Here is a 20745-nt window from a genome sequence, read left to right as displayed (position 1 = left end):
AAAGCGATCGCAAGATCGCATATCGCAATGACATGAGAAACACATTAAAAACGGCACCTTGTTCTCCGCCGATGCGATATCACTGTCGGCGATCGGCGATATTCCATGCACACCTAATAATGGCACATAACTCATGCCCCGACGCGACGCGATATCGGTGATCGGCTATCGGCGCTGCCTCATGTGGGAAGAAACGCTTTAAGTTATACGCCCAACCCGATGCGATATCGCTATCGGCCGTCGGCAGAATCCCATGCACTTTGATAAGGCGCTCGGGTCTTACCCCCGATGCGATGCGATATCGCCATCGGAAATCAGCAAATCACTTTATATGAACTTTGTAATGTTTCCACGCGCTAGTCCGATGCGATGTCGCAATCGGCACTCGGCAGGATCTTTTTCTACTGATTGTGTAGCATCTATTACCCGATGCGATGCGATATCGCTCATCGGCGGTCGGCATTCTAAAAAAGTCATCGCTTGAAGCCTTAAAGTTATATTGATATCCGGTTGATAAAGCGCAAATTTCAAAATGCCGTTAAATGCAGGGATAAGGTAATGCATGTGTATTTAAAACTTTGCCCCTTCGATTAACGAATACTTGCGTTTAACCGCCAAAATATCTGTTGCACGCTTAAGGGGGTCATTCAGCCGGATAACGGTGTAATAGTCATTTAATGGGTAGCAGGCCTTAAATCACCATTAATGCATCTGCAATATCTGCCCAGTGATTGGATCCGCAGCCACTTTTGAGAATTAATATCACCACGCTTCAAATGATATATCTTTCCCGTTATGGATCGTCATTATTATCTCCTTGTTACGATTTCTCTTGCATTTGTGTAGAATTCATCTGTTGAGAGAAGCTTGAGCATGATGGGGAAGAAATCCAAGAGGACCGCGGGCTCCGCTGCTGCATCTGTTGCAGGACAAGCTGCCGCGGATAAGAAGAAAGGCCTAATTTTAGACACTACGTGCACTGGTCTCACTAGGACTTCATGGCAGGGCACATATAATCTATTAGAGGTTGAGCAACCGAAAGTGATAGTGACAGAGGCTAGTGTGGATGTACTAAAGAAGTCCGATGCTACTCTCAAAGACTTGGCAGACTCCTTTCTTCACAGGATAGCAGCCAGAGAGCAGGTCCTTCCCTACACTGATGTAGTGCGCTGGGCAATCGAGGAAATTCCAATCATCTATAGAACGTTTCACACAAGGGATGGAAGGATTTTCGGGTCGTTCAAGCCAGAGCACCTAAGGCAAATATATCATTTGCCCGAGCCAGAGAAAATCTATAACAAAGCCTTCGTGGAGAAATTTGCAGCCAAAAATGAAGTACAATCTGAACGCATCCGGGATTGGAGGCAGAATCCGGCCAAACACAAGCACGAAAGCTCGGGTAAGTACTCCGTCGATTCTTTGGCTTCTCCCTATTGCTATGCGGGGATTATGATGTGTAGGCTATGGGGGTTACATGACTCTGCTAATTTCGACATAGAAATGGTTCCCCTGATGGAAGCAGCTGTTAATAGTATAATCATGGACTGGGCCACCATTCTTTCTGATAAGTTGGCCGTAGCTGTTCGTGACTTTAGAGCCAAATCCAGAGTTACCGAAAGGAAAATCCCACCATTTTATTATAATGCTTACATTATGGATACTTTGTGTTTTAATTCTGAGTTTCCTATCCTTGGTTGGAGGTGGACCACCCAAGACCCCTCACCCATTCATTTGTACCATCAGAAATTGTGGAAGTCCTCTTACAAGGACCATTTGTATCAAATTTGCAATGGTTTTATGGTTCCCATTCATTATTCCATTTTTGATCGGCCTATTCCCAAAATCTCCTATCTCGCTTCCTTCGACTTACCAGCTATAGTAGGTTGGTTTGGAGAAGAGCATTTTACCTATGTTAGGGTTTTTGGGAGCCAAGCCAAGCCGCATGTTCTCCCTTTATATGTTCCAGACAAATTGTTGGCCCGAGAAATCTCCTACCAGATTATGGCCGAGAGTGTCACACAAACTCTCAAGAAAGAAAAGAAGAGGGGCTCGCCCTCTTTTCCCTTGAGAATTGGTGTTTTTACTCTGCATGATCTCAAGCATGCAGAAAAAGAGGCAACAAAGATGCAAGCTTTATCCCTGGCCACTATCCCAAGCAGACTCTATGATCCACATAAAACTGTCTACACTGCCCTAGAACAGGCCAAATTAACAAAATTTGACCATCAAGAGGATATGTTTGATGACCTGTTCGTCACCGCCGATACAATAGGCCAGGCCAAACAGCTTGCTAGAATGAGATATAATGATGAGACGTTAACTGAGTTCAATAAACTTAGAGAGCAGAGGTTGCAAACTCTGCCTCTAGATTTATTGACAACAACCCCAACGTCTTCCTCAAGCGAGCCTGGTCGACAACAGACGAGCCAACCTCCTGTTACAACTAAGGATCAAAAGAAACAACCGGAGGAAAGGCAAAAGAAGTTGCAGGCAGAAAAGCAAAGAAAAGAGAAAGCTGAGAGGCAGAAGAAGGAGCAGATAGAAAAACAGCAAAAGGCGCAGAAGGATCAAGAACAGAGAAAGCAGAAAGAAATAGAGGAACAGAGGAAGAAGGAAGAAGAGGAGAAACAAAAGAAAGAACTGGCAGATAGGCAGAAAAAGGAATTGGCAGATAGGCAGAAAAGGGAGCAAGAAGAGAGACAAAGAAAAGAACTAGAGGTTCAGCAGAGGTTAGAACAAGAAAAAGAGCGGAGCAAATCCCAGAGAGAGCAACATAAACAGACCTCCATTGATCCTGAATTGCTTAAACAATGGAACCAATTCGATTCCATTATCAGTGGAAAGGAAGGCTCCAAAGATACAGACACCTCTAAGACAAGCGATGTACCAGATACCACTTCTTCTCAGGTTCTAAGCGGAACCAGCGGCCCACCCATTTCAAAGGATGTCGAAGTAATTACTAAAGACCCTTCCGATCAAATTGTTCTCCAGGTGGAAGATATTCCTCCCCTGGATGTTTTCTATAGCCCAAAGTATAAAGCCGTTGTTAAGCGCTCAAGGAAGAGACGAAGGCTTTATCAACCTTCTATCTTTCCTGAGCAAACAATCACGGGCAATGTAGTCTGGAAGGAGGAATTGGATCCCTCTGATGATCTAACAAAGCTATCGCAGTATGCGGGAGCTTATTCTGCAGCAACTATTGACAAGGCATCGGAGGTAAGTCTTCTATTGAAGACTAAGGACCAAGAGATTTGTACATTACAGGCAGAAGTAACCGAGGCAAAAAACAAGGCAACGCAGGTAGAAGAACAGTTGCTGGCACAACAGCAAGAAAACAATATATTAACCCAGCAACTGCAGACTGAAAAACAGAGAATCGACCAGAGCGCAATCTTAAAGCAGAAAGAATTGTCGGAGGCATTGGCACAGTTGAGAGCGACGAATGAGCTGATGATGAAATCAAAAGACGAGCAAATAGCTCGACTATTAGTGCAGCTTGAAGACATCAAGGGCACCCAGAAAGTGGAGGATTTCAGAGCAGAAGCAGCTCAAATAAATGGTGCATTAATATCTCAGATTAGACTCCTATGCCAACAACTTACTGAGGCTGAGCCATTATGCGAAATATCTACAGCAGTATGTCAGCAGATAGAGAAAGCCAGAAATGAGCTAGATCAGGCCGAAGCAACCATAGCCGGATATCTTGATTGGCAAGATACTGATGTGGGGAAGGCAGCAAACTTGCCTAGAATCTATGAGACATACAAGGACATACTCTTCACGGAGTGGAACACTCAGGTGATGAAAGCGGAAAGGGCAGCTTCAAGGTGTAAAATGATTGCCAGCAATATGATTGATTTAGTCAACAACACACTCTATTTGGCAAACATGATTTCCCAGTGCACACCTGGAAGCATAACAACAGCAAACATGATTGAACAAACAAGTTATCATGACTTGGAAGAAAAGGGAAGGTTAATCGCTGGAGTAAATACTTTAACCTCTGAGGCATATTGGCTCTTTCTAATCAAGCCACACACTCAAAGGTCGGCCCTCAAATGTTTAACAGATGCTCTCGGATGCCTGATCCCCGACATTCAGGATGCCACATATGATGCCCAGCTCACTTCGCGTCTCAACACTCCACCAGAAGTAGAGCCAATGCTGGCGATATGTCAGCTGAGGTTTAAAGGCAAAGAGCCCACCTAATGAAGCATTGCTGCCGACTGCCAGATCGCCAAGGAAGATGGAAAAATATTTATTGATGCCAATTTAATAGCTTTTCAGTTTCTTAGATATTTAGATTAGCTTAGTATTTATAGACCCTTTCATTGTTTTGGAAAGGGTCGTAAAATTTTGTAATAGACTTAAAGGCTGAAGTTTGCACTACTGTGCTTCAGCCTATATTCTTTTGTGAAACTCGACCAATAGTTCTTAATTTAACGAGAAGGCTGTTTTATACAATTGCACACTATTGTCTCTTGTTTGGAATGCTTTCTGGTTTGAAGGAAGGACTGCGACATAGCGATTAATATACTGGATTGTTAAGCAGCTTACATGGTACTTTTATCTGCATCTGCGTTCTTTCCTCTTATATGAATTGCTGTGTTATTATTTTTGCTATTGTTGAATACATGTATGCGCTGTAACAGCAAATCTTCATTTCGTTCCACTATTGGATGTTTTGTGATATGCCCTCTCTTTTAATCATGCATGTAGCAATGATATGAATGACAAAGTGTAGTAATTCGCTATTATCGCTCTGCATAACTAATTATGCAGAGCAATCTTAAATGGTTTAAACATCTATGCTTTAGCGTTAGAGTCATCTATATGCCTGCCTTAAAGCACAGATTATCAAACGCTACACTTTACAAATTGATAAGTCCCGAGATTAGATTATAGTTAGTATATTTCGCCAATAGTTTTAGTTGTTCGCTTATCACCATCATATATCATAAGTCACTCATCCATCCCTTTTACTTATAATTCTTGGGAAACTGGTCCCATTATCCCCAGTCGGAGCCGCTATTCCAAACGGAAAAGGAGCTGTACTAAGGTCCGGACCGGGTGGTTTCCCCAATGTTGTTGCAAAGATTTTCGGGGCATCAACAGAAGGGTGATGGGAAAGTTTTAAATGCCGAAGACGCATAAAATATACCACCTTATGTGAAATGATTTTTCGGTAAGCACGAAACCATATTCCATTAATAATTGGAAACCAACTCATTTATTAACATTAAAGCGCATAACCAGGTGTCGGTTTATGGAAAATACTTTTTTTGAACCACGAGCCCGAAAGATCTGCGATGAAGCGATTTTGTGATTTGCTTCGCAATATCGCAGATCACAACATCTCAATGTTGATAGCTCGCTATATCGCATTATCGCATTTCCGTTCTATCGCGAAATCGCAATATCACATTATCACAATATCGCAATATCGAACTATCGCAATATCGCAATATCGCAGGAACGTCATATATGACAATCTTCATTAATCTGTTTTCTGCAAAATACGATTTGCGATATGTGTCATTGCATATCAGAAATTTTAAGGTGTTTCAATGTAAGTTGTATTTGATGTATGCGATGCGATATTTTATTATCGCGTATCGTGATCTCGCAATATTAGAATGCGGCTTGTAAGGAGGTATCCTGTTATCCTTTTGCGATGCGATATTTCCTAAGGAAAGATTTTGTCTTACCTTATCATAAAACTTAGATTTTTTAGATTTTTCAAGGGGGTCTTCCTAAGTTTATGATGGTAAGTTTTATTGGGAAAGGAAATTTAAGCACTAATTGATTTTAAAATTTTTAACTAAGGGTCCCCACTTATTTAGTATTAGGAATAACACTAAATAAGAAGGGGGGTTGTTGCTAGCCACAACATGCTGGTAACCTTGATAAGGGTAAGTTTGTTGAGCAAGTCTATGTAAGGTTGTTGTTGAGCACGAGGATAGATTTTCTGTTGTCCAAACCCAACATAGGCTTGTTGACCAGGACCTGGGTAAACTTGTTGTTGACAAAACCCAACATAGGCTTGTTGACCAAGTGCAGGATGAGGTTGGTATTGCTGTCATTGTTGGGGCTACCAAGGCTGTTGAAGCAAGTATTTTTGATGTTGATACTGTTGTACCTCTGATATAGTAGTAGGTCAACTACCAATGCCAGAGCATCTAAAATAATTGTTTTGGGGTTTTTGTTTTAGGTTTTTTTTGGAAGACCAATGAATGAAGACAGATGTAGAATTAAAGTAATTAATCCTTTGGGTTATACTAATACTTCAGCAAAGGGTTGCTATAAAGGATTACACAGTGATATAGATAAAAAATAGTGGTGAGTAGAAGATAGAAAAAATATGATTATCACAGTTTCCAGACTGTAAAACAAAACAATCATAAGTTGGAAAATGCTTACACAAGATGCTAATGATTTATTAATTAGAGGGGATTAGCTAAACAGAAATTTCATTATTCCATTCTCTTAATAGATGAGCACTTCAGGAGCTTAGAGGAAGTAATTGAGACATAATTATTCCTACCCAGATATCTCTATAAGTCATAGGAATATGAAGAAAAACACAATGATTGATAACTGGAAAAACTTACAGGGTAACACAAAACTATGTAAAACCAGATTCATAATCCTCTACTTTATATTAAGGTTCCAGAAAGACTGAGTACATCAAATGTTTGCAAAAGCTTCTTTCAAAGGTGACTTCCAGGTTCAAAGTAGTATTAATAGTCAAGACTTTACAAGCAATGAATTACGAATCTTGAACTCCGAACCTATAACATCTCGAGAAGAGAGTTATTAATACAATAATAAACTTAAGCAATATCCTATAACTAATTAAGATTTATTCTAGGAAATGAAAAGATCTTCATGCAAGAAGATAGGGGCAGCTATTGAAAATATTCTTGCTGTCCCCTTTTATTCAGGTTGTGCTGGCTTTGTTTGTCTGATATTTTTCCCTTTATGTTGATCGATTGTTTGTATCTTTTACTCTGGCTGATTCCTTCATTTAATCTTTACCTGATACTCTTTAAACTTTGTTTAATATGCTTTCACCCTAGTGAGTAACCTTTATTGTGATCCTTTTATTCTTATTGTGGATTTCAGATGTTTATTGTGTTTTTAATAGTAAATCGCTTTGGATTTTATGTTACAAGGTGAAGCGATTTGATATGGCCTTCATATTTGTCCTCCAACTATACATAGGATTTTCTTTGTAACCCTGGAACAACAGTCTTCACCTGCAAAACACAGAAATCATTTAAGAAAAATAAGGTGATAGGGATGGTCATGAATGGCTTTATTGAGCTTTAAAGGCTATTGGAAGGAGTCTGAGGCGTATTTGAAGGTAAAATGATGGTTTTTTGGTCACCGAGGCTTATGGAGGGTTTGCTTTGTAAAACAGGAAAAAACAGAGCAAAATGGTCATTTGGCATTTAAACAGGAAAAACAATTTTCTTTTGAAATATGGCGCGATAGTGAACAGTAACCATTTTGTTGTTTTGCGGAAGGTATTTTTCATCGCACCTCTTATAAGACACGGGTGGTTTTGAGGAGAGGTCACCCGAAACGATCTGAGCTTGACATGTAACAAAGGGAACAATGGAATACCACTTTCTGGGAGGGTAATGCCTGTACAGAGCGTTATCACTCAGGTTTTCCCCAAAGTTGTTGTGTGTGGAGCATGATTGTTTAGAGGTCTTTGTTTCATCCGGATGTATACCTCAGGAAGTTTGTACATCCATCCACACGGGGGGGACTTGTCCCCCCCGCGGGGGTCCGGGGGGACTGATCCCCCCCGGCTAGGGGGTCCGGGGGCGGCACCCCCGAAGCTAAAAATAGATGTAAAGTTGCCTTGTAAAAGTATAGTAATTTCTAGTCAATCTGGGCCGTTCATTAGGTGGATGATCTGATGGTAGAAATTATGTTTAGTTTAGGGTTTTTTTCCCTAGAAGGCAACCCCTCTCTTTGTATGAGGGAATTGTATTTGAGGCTGAGATATAGATGTGTATTCCGTGAGCAAGAAACAGAGAGGTGAGACTGTGAGAGAAAACAGAGGATATTACAGCGGATCTGCTGTAGGTTGTGTCTCTTCATTTTGCTGGATAATAGAAAGGAAGGACTGGTTGTTCAGGGTGGACATAGCCCAAACTAGGTGAACCACGTATATCTGTGTCTCTCTTGTTTTATGCGTTTTCTGTGTTTATGTTTCTACAATAATTTATGTGTTCCATTGCTCCGTAATATATAATTTTATAACAAAATTTGTAAGAAAGGGAAGGATGCCGAGGTAACCACAGACCAATCTTTTAGATACGGATTCTAGCCAATCTGTATCCAGAGAAGGATCTCTCTTTATGATTTAGCTTTGTTTTTAAAGGTATTAGGCTAGTTATGAAGTTCAGGGGTTTTGTTTGAGTTTGGGTGGTGAGATTCAATAGAAAAGAGAGGTAAAACAGAGTAGTTCAGTCCATTGGGCATGATGGATTCAAAGAAAAAAGGCTTTCTGGATTTGGTTTCTTAACAGAGGATGGCTTCACGGAGCAAGGTAGTCAAATAGGGAATAGATAAAGGCTTAAAACAGATGGAATGGGCTCAAATGGGGTGAAGGGAAATTAAGAATCCTTCAACCTATTGAAAGAGGGAAAATGGATGATTACTGATAAGGAGCAGTTAAGGATTCTTTAGCAAATAATCAACATGAAAGAATTAGGAAACATGAGCAATTAAGATTTCACCACTTATTCTAATTCTGAAGAAAACACAGAGAACAACAAAGACTGAAAACAGAGTGCAATCAAGCATATTCTAAAATTAACCATTTTCTTTATCATTTAGTTTATGAAACACAGACGATATAATAAACAAGAAAACTGTAAAACACAAGATATAGGGGACTTATTGGTCCGAAAGGTTGATTCAAGAAATCTGTGACAAGTCCTTTGCTTCAATTCTTCATCCATTAGGCCATGCAAGAGTTCGTTTCCAACAACTGTTTATTCCAAAATTTCAATATTACAGCACAGTCTAGGAAATCCACACACCACCCCCAATACTCTAATGGAGGGGGTATTTATGCAACAAATTTGTACAACAAATATCTCATAATAGCTGTGAGATAATATCTAGGATGACTAATAATAATTTACAAGTAAAATAGAAACAACGAACTTATGTTTTGTTGGAGGCAGGCCTTTTGGGTTCGACTTGTAGTTGTCCTATGTAAAAACTCTGCGCTAGCTACCTGTCTTAATTGATGCATTAATTCTGATGTGATACACTTTAATTATGCTCTGATACTCTTTGACTTACTTTAATGTGGATCTAGTACATTTTAATGTCGAACTGATACTCTTTAATTCTGAACTAACCCCTGCTCACCGCTGTCTGGCATTTCACCCAAAATTTCCTTTTTCCAAGGGTAACAGTGTAACTATGGATAAACACCTGTTTTTGGGGCACTGGAGGTTTTTCTATGCCTTCCAGTTCCTTTCCTTTAGATATTTCTGTGGCTGGTATGCTAACTTCCTATGGAGATTGATGAGAATTCCTGGCAATTGATGCGCTGATAGCCATGTACTGAGAAAATTCACAGGTACCTGTGTCAAAAGAGGAGGAAACCATACATTGGAGGGTCGTTTGATAGGCAGAGGAGCTCATCGATGGAGCTTTTCTGGTCAGGAGGTGGTCGAGAATGAACTGCGAACTCGGTAGATATCATGCCCAGAGCGTTGTTTGCAGAGAAACATAGCAAAAATGACTTTTTTCCCTTTCATTTGACAAGATGAAGTTTTGGCAGGATTTTTTTTGTTTTGAAGGACGAATGACATCAGCAGTACGGATGACGTCAGCGGGAGTATGGGGCAAATGATGTGGCGGGTGACGTCAGTAGAAGGATGGATGACGTGAGCAAAGGGTGACGTCAGAGGAGGTGGTAAGTAGTTTTGCTCGCACCGCTTTTGGGGCTGAGCGGTTTCGGGCGGGGAGGGAGCGAGCACCCTGGATGGGCGATGCGTGGTAGCGGTATGGGCGGAAAAACCGTCGGCCCCCGTGAGTTAAACAGTGGCGGTTAGGGGGGTCGTGAAATGGATGTGGACAAGAGAAATTAAGATTTCACTGCTTATTCTAATTCTGAAGAAAACATAGAGAACAACAAAGACTGAAAACAGAGTGCAATCAAGCATATTCTGAAATTAACCATTTTCTTTATCATTCAGTTTATGAAACACAGATGATATAATAAACAAGAAAACTGTAAAACACAAGATATAGGGGACTTATTGGTTCGGAAGGTTGATTCAAGAAATTGGTGACAAGTCCTCTGCTTCAATTCTTCATCTTGTAGGCCATGCAAGAGTTTATTTCCAATAGATCTTTATTCCAAAATTTCAGTATTACAGCACAGTCTAGGAAATCCACACACCACCCCCAATACTCTAATGGAGGGGGTATTTATGTAACAAATTTGTACAACAAATATCTCATAACAGCTGTGAGATAATATCTAGGATGACTAATAATAATTTACAAGTAAAATAGAAACAGCTAACTTATGTTGTGCTGGAGGCAGGCCTTTAGGGTTCGGCTTGCAGCTGTCCTCTGCAATAACTCTGCGCTAGCTGCCTGTCTTAACTGATGCATTAATTCTGATGTGATACACTTTAATTCTGATCTGCTTTGCCTTTAATTCTACTCTGATACTCTTTGACTTACTTTAATGCTGATCTGATACACTTTAATGCTGAACTGATACTCTTTAATGCTGAACTGACCCCTGCTCACCGCTGTCTGGCATTTCACCCAAAATTTCCTTTTTCCAAGGGTAACAGTGTAACTATGGATAAACACCTGTTTTTGGGGCACTGGAGGTTGTTCTGCACCTTCCAATTCCTTTCCTTTAGATCTTTTTGTGGTTGGTATGCTAACTTCCTATGGAGATTGTTGAGAAGTCCTGGCAATTGATGCGCTGATAGCCATGTATTGAGAAAATTCATAGGTACCTGTGTTAAAAGAGGAGGAAACCATACACTGGAGGGTCGGTTGACAGGCGGAGGAGCTCGTCGATGGAGCCTTTTCTGGTCTGGAGGCGGTCGAGAATGAACTGCGAACTCGGTAGATATCATGCCCGGAGCACTGTTTGTAGAGAAACATAGCAAAAATGACTTTTTTCCCTTTTATTTGACAAAATGAAGTTTTGGCGGGATATTTTTGTTTTGAAGGATGGATGACGTTAGCAGTATGGATGATGTCAGCGGGTGTACGAGGTAGATGATGTGGCAGGTGACGTCAGCAGAAGGATAGATGATGTAAGCAAAGGGTGACGTCAGTGGAGGTGGTAAGTGGTTTTGCTCGCACCGCTTTTGAGGCTGAGCGGTTTCAGGTGGGGAGGGAGCGAGCACCTCGGATGGGCGATGTGTGGCAGCGGTATGGGCGGAAAAACCACCGGCCCCTGCGAGTTAAAAAACGACAGTTAGGGGGGTCGCGAAATGGATGTGGACCGTCAGATGGTCAGGCCCAAATCGGACGGTGGGTGCTCATGGAATATGGCGGAGGTTTAAACAGCGGGGGGCCGATATAATTAACTAATGTTTTTAATGTATCGGGGTTGTTTTTATTGGTTCACTAGGTGGTTTGGTTATTAATAAATCAGAGGTTGATTAACCATTTGACGGCGCGGTGGGAAGGTTATTAACAAGTTTCAATTAAACGCATTAATCCCTGTTTAAATAGTGATATGGTCATAATCGAATGGGGAGGGGATATGTAATATTTGGGGTTTTTATTATATATTTACATACAATACGAGATTGGGTAATAAAGTGGGATTTATATAAAAAATGTTAATATTTAATATGAAAAATGTAAATGAAAGCGCTAAGTTATAAACTTAGGCTTAAGATGAGAAAAGGGGTTTTGAGGTGATATAATGTACTTTTCTAAGTAAAATGAGAATCACTTAGGCAAATGTTTATGAAATGAGATGAGTGATTTTAGTGATATTAAGAATAGATTCTTAATATTTGGGGAAATTAGTAAATGATTTAGGGAAAAGTATGAAGGGGAGTTATTTTTTCAACCTTACCTCACTTGAGATGCTTCAAGTATATGTCTGCCATGCACTTGTGATAGAAATGAAAGACTAACACATTTTTAGAGACAAAACCTATCACAAGTATCATTCTGCAACACCAATCTACCTACCCTGCCTACTTTGCCTAGCATTTTTTCCTTCTTCCTTTGGGTGCATTTAGACTAGCAACCCTCATCAACTTTTCTTTTCTTTTCATGGTAAGCCTACCTAAGTCTGCACTTATTACATCCAAGGGCTCAGATTAAACTGTTGAGCTCCTTTGCTTCTCTACCTATCTACTTATCTGCCAAGATTAAACAGTTTGGTCAGATTTTATTCTCTATCTCTAAAACATGAAATTCAAACATGAACTAGCCAAGATTAAGTTGTTTGGCCATTCATCAATTGTGGCATAAAGTAACAAGCTGCACACAATGGTTATTTACAAAAAATTAAAAAGTAGTGGCAATTTGGACTTGCACACTTTCCTGGTCTATTTTTATTTGGGGTTCATTTCTTTCAATTTTTTTTTATTTGTTCTTTTTACCATTTGATTTTTCTTTTAGGGTATACCCTCTTTACATTTTTTACTTTTTTTGATTTTTTGATAATATGGAAAACCTTTGCAACAAGGAAAGGGATGAACATATTACAGAGCTCATCAAGTTAATCATGAAATATGACACCTATTAGTGTAGGAGTATAACAGTGGCTCCACTTGGGGAAGACTTCCCCTGGTGGAAAGTTAAGAACAACAGGTCAGATGGCCTTATGAGTAAATTTTACTATTTCTGAAGTCTCCTTTTGCTGGTTGCTTTATTGTATATATGACAACACACTTGTGAAACTTAGGGCCTTCTCTTCGGGCTTCAACTGCAGCAAGTTACTATCCAATCCAAACTGTGACATTATCAAGGATATAGTATGTACATGTTAGAGTCAGAATACATAAAAAAACTAGATCAAAGTAATGTTTCAGCATTTTACCATTCACTGGTCCTTCTTCTGTTTCTGTGCCATCCAGGCTCTTCAGAAAATAAGTATTGTTCCCTTGTAATGCCTGGACGATAAATGGCCCTTTCCACAGGAAGTCAAACTTCCCATGTTTCCCTTTGTCTTCTCTCCTGGAATCCCACCTTAGAAATTTGTCTCCAATGTAGAAGTCTTCTGCTTTGGTCCTTTTATCAAATATTTTCTTGAGTTTTTCTTGTAACACTTGGGATCTTCGGTGCACTTCTTCTCTTGTCTGCTGCAAATGGATGGTCTGATTTATTCTCCTTTTATTGTCATTGGGTTCCACCTGAGATTCTTGCAGTAATTTCATTACAGGTACTCCTAAAGATGAAGGAAACATAGCCTCCATGCCATAAACTAACTCATAAGGGATAGTTCCAATAGATCTCTTTGTAGTAAGTCTGTCTGCCCATAGTGCATTTATGTGTTTCTTGTGCCAGTTGTTCTTGTTCTCTTCCAACAATTTCTTAATAATATTAATCGGGCTTTTATTGGAGGATTCAGCTAGACCATTACCTTGAGGGTAATAGGCTGTGGAATGGCCTAAAGTTATATGGTATTTGTTACAGAAATTTATCATTTTCTTAGACTTGAAGGCAGCATCATTATCGGTTATGATCTTTTCAGGACAACCAAATCTAGACAATATGTTGGTTTCTAAGAATCTTATAATCACTGTATCATTGGCTTGTCTAGAAGGAATGGCTTCTATCCATTTGGTGAAATAGTCTGTGGCAGTAAGAATCCATTTATGTTGGCCAGAAGAGGGAGGATGTATTTCTCCAATGAAGTCCAAACCCCATTATTGAAAAGAATTTTCAGTGGAAATTGGTCTCAAGGGTAAGGGTAACAGTTTCCTTTTGCCTTCAAAAATTTGGCATTTGTGGCAAGCAGTGACAAATTTCTTTACATCAGCGAACAAGGTTGGCCAGTAAAATCCAGCCCTTAGGATTTTGTCTGCAGTTGATTTCCAGTAAAGGTGTCCACTGCAGTCCCCTGCTTGAAAATATTTGACAACTTTGTCAGCTTCTTCTTTTATTAAACAATTCAATAGAACACCTTCATGATTTTTCCAAAAAAGAGCATTATCTAAAATACAAAATTTTGAAGCTTTCATCTTTAAAAACCTTTTCTTTGTTTTGGATAACCCTGGAGGAGCCTGCAGGTTTAATAATACATGAATTATATCAGCATACCAAGGTGATTCTAAGAAGGCCTAGCTGATTTGTGGAGTCGCCATCTCCTGTTCATTATCTAGTTCATTAATATCCAGGGCTTGAAAGTTTGTTTCAGTCATGAGTTTAGCCAATCCCTGTCCTTTTATCAGCTTTGTAGGTTTTATTTCAATATCATACTCCAATATATTAGCTATGCACTTACCTCGTTTTCCTTCAATTCCATCCTGAGTCAGGATGTCTTTGACAACAACATTTGGTACATAAGCTACCACATGGGAGTACAGTATATAGACTCTGAAGTCTTTAATAGATTTCACAAGTGCAAAAGCCTGTTTTTCCATGATTTTGTAATTCAGAGGTGCATCTCTAAGTGCTTTACTGAAAAAGGCTATGGGTTTTTCACATCCTTGATCGTCCTTTTGCGGTAAAACAGCTGCTATAGTGTGTTCTGATGCAAATGAGAAAATTATGAAGTCTCTATCGAACTTTGGACTTGTGAGGACTGGTGTTCTGATCAAAGCCATTTTAATTTCTTCAAATGCTTGTTTGGCTTCTACTATCCATTTAATCTTTGAATCCTTTTTTAACATATTGTTCAACAATCTAATCAATTCATCCAAATTAGATATGAATCTTCTCAAAAAGTTAATCTTTCCTAGGAAAGCTTGAAGTTCTTTGACATTTTTGTGGTGGGGTATTTGCAGAATAACTTCCATTCTAGCAGGATCAATTTTGATGCCATCTTTGGAGATGATATGGCCTAACAGTTTGCCTTCTTCTAGACCAAACAAAGAATTTTTAGGATTTAATGAAATACCATACTTTCTGCATTTTAAAAACACTTGTCTCAAATGATCTAAATATTGCTGATTTGATCTAGAAAACACAATGAGGTCATCTAGATATACAACTAGAAAATTGTGAATCTCTTTTGCAAAAGCTATGTCCATTGCTCGTTGAGAGGTTACCCCTACATTATTAAGTCTGAATGGCATTTTAACATATTTGAATGTACCCCATGGTGTTGTAAATGCAGTCTTTTCTTGGTCATCAGGATGAACCAGAATCTGATTAAAACTTGAAAACCCATCCAAAAGTGAAATCCTAGAAGCAACTACTACTCTTCATAAAATATGATCCATCTTAGGTAAAGGGTAATTGTCTTTCAAAGAAACCTTGTTTACATTTCTTAAGTCAACACATAATCTGATTTCTCTTGTTTTCTTCCTGGTAGGCACTAAATTAGATACCCACTTTGAAAATCTGATTGGAGCAATTATCCCTGCATCATGCATTCGTTTGATTTCTTTTTCTATTAAAAGAAGCAGTACAGGGTTGATTCTTTTGAGCTTTTGCTTGAATGGTTTTTGATTTTCCTTGAGGGGTATTATATGTTGAATTACAAAGGTGTCATAAGATTTCAGGTCTTCATAGCTCCAGGGAAAAACATCCTGGAATTCTTTGATCAGTTCAACATACTTCAGTTTTTGATCAGGGGGAAAAGATTTGGATAATTTTATCAATTTTGGATTCCCTTCAGTTCCTATGTTGTAGTCTTCAATGTCTTCTTTTAGAGGTTTCATCTGGGGTTTCTTTGGAATATCGTTGAAATCAAAGAGATCTTCCAAAGGAGTTAATCCTTTGGGCAAATGATTGTCTTTCAAATTGATAATTTTAGATTCTCCTTCAATAATCTCATCAACATCTATTTCTTTAAGATATTGTATTTCCTTTTTGGTAAAATTCGTTGGATGAAGCATCTGAGTTGCATTTTCTGCTGAAATGTCTGTTTCTATCCGATTTGTTGGATCAAACTCACTAACTGTATCTCCATCTACATTAGTGCTGGAAAATTCTTCTTCTGAGGTTAAAAAATTATTGATATGAGTATCATTTTCAAACTCCTGTCAATTCTTCACATTATCAGGTATGGCTGGCCTGTGTCTAATTTCTGCTGTGAATTGATGATTTGTTTCAAATGGTAATTTACAGGTGCTAGCAAACATTTCTAGGCTATGAACTTGCAAGTTATGTTTTCTTGGGATTTGAGCAAGTTGAGTTTCTAGAAATGTATTGAGGATCTCTAAAGCTGTTCCTCTGTATTCTCTCAATCTGGGATCATTTGTCAAGAACTTCCTTTTTATCTGTTGAATGATTAAATCAGAATCTCCTAGGACTGACACTCTAGTTGCTCCCAATTTCTTGACCAGTTTAAGACCTAGCAATAGAGCTTCATATTCAGCCATATTATTAGTTCACCTAAAGTTTAACCTGTAGGCATGGCCTTCAACATGATTGTTTTCAAGATTGTGCACCCAGACTCCTGCTCCTGCTCCTAATTTGTTCATAGAACCATCAAATTTTAAGTACCAAAGGATTTCATGTTCTTAATTAGTATCTGGAGTTTCTGGGATTTGTTCAATAGGGAGATCTAGTTTTTTAGTTTCTTTTGGTTTATCTGGTGTGTTATGATTTTCAGAAATTTCTTGGATTCAGACACTAGACCTTTCATTTGCAATTTTTTCTGTTTCATCTGCTAGAACTTTTATCTTATGTGGGGGATCAATTTCAGCATTGTAAAGGATAAAAGAATCCATGTCTGAATGTACCGAGTAGATAAGGAAATTTTGAGGTTTCTCTTGACTACTTACTACATACTTCATTAAGGTTTCTCTGTATAGTCTCTTGGGTTGACCAAACACTGAAATAGTAGCGTAAGACATGTCTAACTGTAGAGATCCTTGAAGCTTTTCACCCCAATATCTAGATAATAACATGCCATACTTTGGAGGAATATCAGCTACTACTATGTCCATTAAGATGGTTTTGGTAGGATATTGGACTAGTGAGACACATAAGTCTTTGATTAAACCTAAACATTTGACCTGATTTTAATCAAAAAGGTAATGGTATTTATATGGCCTGGTAATGTCAAGGTCAAGTTTCTCCATTACAGATTTAGGCATTAAGTTATGGGAAGCACTAGAATCAAACATGGCATTATGAAGTATTTTATCATGTATGTTTAAACCTACATAGAAAGGAGGAAATTCTCCCTCTACTATTTTTCCATCTACTCCAGGGCCAAATATCAATTCAGGCTGGTCATCAAAAACGTTTACTGAATCTTTGTTCACAGAAATTTTGAGTGATCTGCTGATTTGACTTCTGTAGAAATCATGTTTAGCTAATTCTGATAATGGAACAACTATCTTTAGTTTGACTACTTTTGTCTCAAGATTGAAAGGTTTCTCAGTCTGAGTTCTTGTATTTCGGACAACGGGATTTTCTGCGTTTCTTTCCTCTTCAGGAGTGGGATTATGGGCTGAAGTTGTTTCCAAATCAAGCTCTAGAGGCTCTCCTATGTTTCCTTCCGAAGGAATAGAAGTGGAAGGTTGTCTGTTAGGTGGCTAATTGTTTGATATATCTTCAACAATTGGATTATTTGGGTTAGGACCTGTTCTAGCAAGAGTATGTACAGGGGGGGTATTGATTTTACCTTTGTTAGGCTGCTTGGTATTTTTCTGTTTACTGGTTTCAGGGACATCTATTCTTCTGCTACTTAGATTGTATTGTTTGTGGACTTCATAAATGGCTGTATCATATCCCTCCCTAAAGTCAAATGATTCACCTGGCTGAGTTTAGAATTGTTAAAGAATGTGAGCTTCTTGATCCTATTGGGTCAAGAAAACTTGTTGTTCATTGTTGAGTCCCATCAAATTAATTTGAGTGTCTTTTGTTGGTTCATCAGAAGCTGAGGCTTCAGCATAATTTTTTTGAAATGGGGGCCTAATATTTTGGTCAGGCCCTGTCTTTCCGGCATTAGGGTTTTGGTTCTTCCTGAAATTTGGATTTCTTCCAGTATTGCTTGGTTGGCCCTACCAAGGGGATTTTCTCTCAATTATTTCTACTCTATCTCCAAGTCTATCCATTCCTTTAATAATAGCATCTAATTTCTACTCAAAGGCAGAAGGTTCTTCTTTGAAAGGTGTCCTCCTTTCAGCTCTGGCTCTAGATCGTTTAGATATCGGGTTGGCCTCAACACTGACAGCTATACTCTGCATCTCTTCTAAGTTTCGAGGAGCTCTTTCCCTAAGTTGTTATGCCATATCAGAATCAAATGCATCAGGGAATTTGATCAAGGCCAAATTTGGAGGAGGTCTGAGATTTTGAGGAATAGCATTGTATATATTATTGAATTTGGTACAGTAATCTTGGACAGTTTCTTGTGTGCCTTTTCATAGGTTTTCATACTCTGATAAAATGTGGAGAGGATCTTTCTTCTTTTCCCATATGTTCAAGAAAGTCTGATAAAGAGCTTGTGGGTCATTGATACTGTTTGCAGGGAGGGCTCTAAACCAGGTTCTAACATCTCCAGTTAAACTTTGAACAAATACTTTCATTCTAACATCATCATCATCAACCTCATAACTTTCAAAATAGTCGATAATTTTATTGGTATGTTGTTGAGCTGTGTAAGTGCCAATACCTTCAAAAGAAGGGATTTTACTTTGATAGTCTTGGGGCATAGCCCCTGGATTTGCAGGTAAGTTTAGGGGAGTATATCGGTTTGCCATGGTTACAAAAATAGATGTGACAACTGGGGGAGTAGAGATAACAATGGGAATGTGTGTTGTAGATGGTGGAGTGGAAAAGGTAGTTGGAGGTGCTGATGGTGAACTTGGAGAAGCTGTTGCAATCAAAGAAAGGGTGGGTGTTCTTTCAGAGGTAAGTTCAGATTGAATGGAGTTCTGCAAATGTCTGTCAAGGTGTGAAGTAACAACTTCAATCTGCAAATTTTCTATGAATATTGGATTTTGGACTGTGTGTGTTAATCCAGATTCTGAAAAGGTCTTAGACAAAGAGTTTTAAAAAAGCTCATCAACAGGTTCGTCCTGAGGGTAGATCCATCTCACAGGACATGATTTTGATTTGTATAGAGGCCGAGAACTAGCAAAATTTTCTTGGCTCTCTTGTCTTCTAAGAATCCTAGGAATTAGATTAGGATTTTCAAACACAGGTGGGGGATTAGGATCAGGATTTGATCTGGTGTAATGAATCCTTTCTGAAGCCAGTTTCTAGGTGTGTTTTTGGTTTTTTATTGAAATAGATTTGACAATACAACTTTAAACAGTCTCTTTTTAGGAGGTTTTAGATGTGGGAATTTTGAACTTTCCTAAAGTTTTTTTGAAAAGAGGAACTGATCAAGTATTTGAAACAAACTGTCCAATCTATAAGCTAGACCAGAGATAGACTGAAGTAGCATTAATTTACTTCCGCGATTGCAAAGCAAAAGCATTTCAAAGGCTACCTGGCTAACTTTAGGCTCCGTCTGTAGCTTATACAATAAACAATAGTAACAAACAATTATTCAGATCCCCAGCGGAGTCACCAATGATGTTATCACTCAGGTTTTCCCCAAAGTTGTAAGAAAGGGAAGGATGCCGAGGTAACCATAGACCAATCTTTTAGATACAGATTCTAGCCAATCTGTATCCAGAGAGGGCTCTCTCTTTATGATTTAGCTTTCTTTTTAAAGGTATTAGGTTAGTTATGAAGTTCAGGGATTTTTTTTGAGTTTGGGTGGTGAGATTCAATAGAACAGAGAGGTAAAACAGAGTAGTTCAGTCCATTGCGCATGATGGAGTCAAAGAAAAAAGGCTTTCTGGATTTGGTTTCTTAACAGAGGATGGCTTCACAGAGAAAGGTAGTCAAACAGGGAACAAATAAAGGCTTAAAATAGATGGAATGGGCTCAAATGGGGTGAAGGGCAGTTAAGAATACTTCAACCTATTGAAAGAGGGAAAATGGATGATTACCGATAAGGAGCAGTTAAGGATTCTTTAGCAAATAATCAACATGAAAGAATTAGGAAACAAGAGCAATTAAGATTTCACTGCTTATTCTAATTCTGAAGAAAACACAGAGAACAACAAAGACTAAAAACAGAGTGCAATCAAGCATATTCTGAAATTAACCATTTTCTTTATCATTCAGTTTATGAAACACAGATGATATAATAAACAAGGAAACTGTAAAACATAAGATATAGGGGAATTATTGGTCCGTAAGGTTGATTCAAGAAATCGGTGACAAGTCCTCTGCTTCAATTCTTCATCTAGTAGGCCATGCAAGAGTTTGTTTCCAACAACTCTTTATTCCAAAATTTCAGTATTACAGCACAGTCTAGGAAATCCACACACCACCCCGAATACTCTAATAGAGGGGGTATTTATGCAACAAATTTGTACAACAAATATCTCATAACAGCTATGAGATAATATCTAGGATGACTAATAATAATTTACAAGTAAAATAGAAACAACTAACTTATGTTGTGCTGGAGGCAGGCCTTTAGGGTTTGGCTTGCAGCTGTCCTCTGCTGCACTAGCTGCCTGTCTTAACTAATGCATTAATTTTGATGTGAAACACTTTAATTCTGATCTGCTTTGCCTTTACTTATGC

Source organism: Pinus tabuliformis, chromosome 3_2 (genome assembly GCF_031772625.1).
Source record: "Pinus tabuliformis cultivar Carrire ecotype Pingquan chromosome 3_2, CPIR1, whole genome shotgun sequence".
In the NCBI taxonomy this organism is placed as follows: Eukaryota; Viridiplantae; Streptophyta; class Pinopsida; order Pinales; family Pinaceae; genus Pinus; species Pinus tabuliformis.
The sequence above is the reverse complement of the archived record's forward strand: the minus strand, read 5'-3'. Positions refer to the sequence as shown.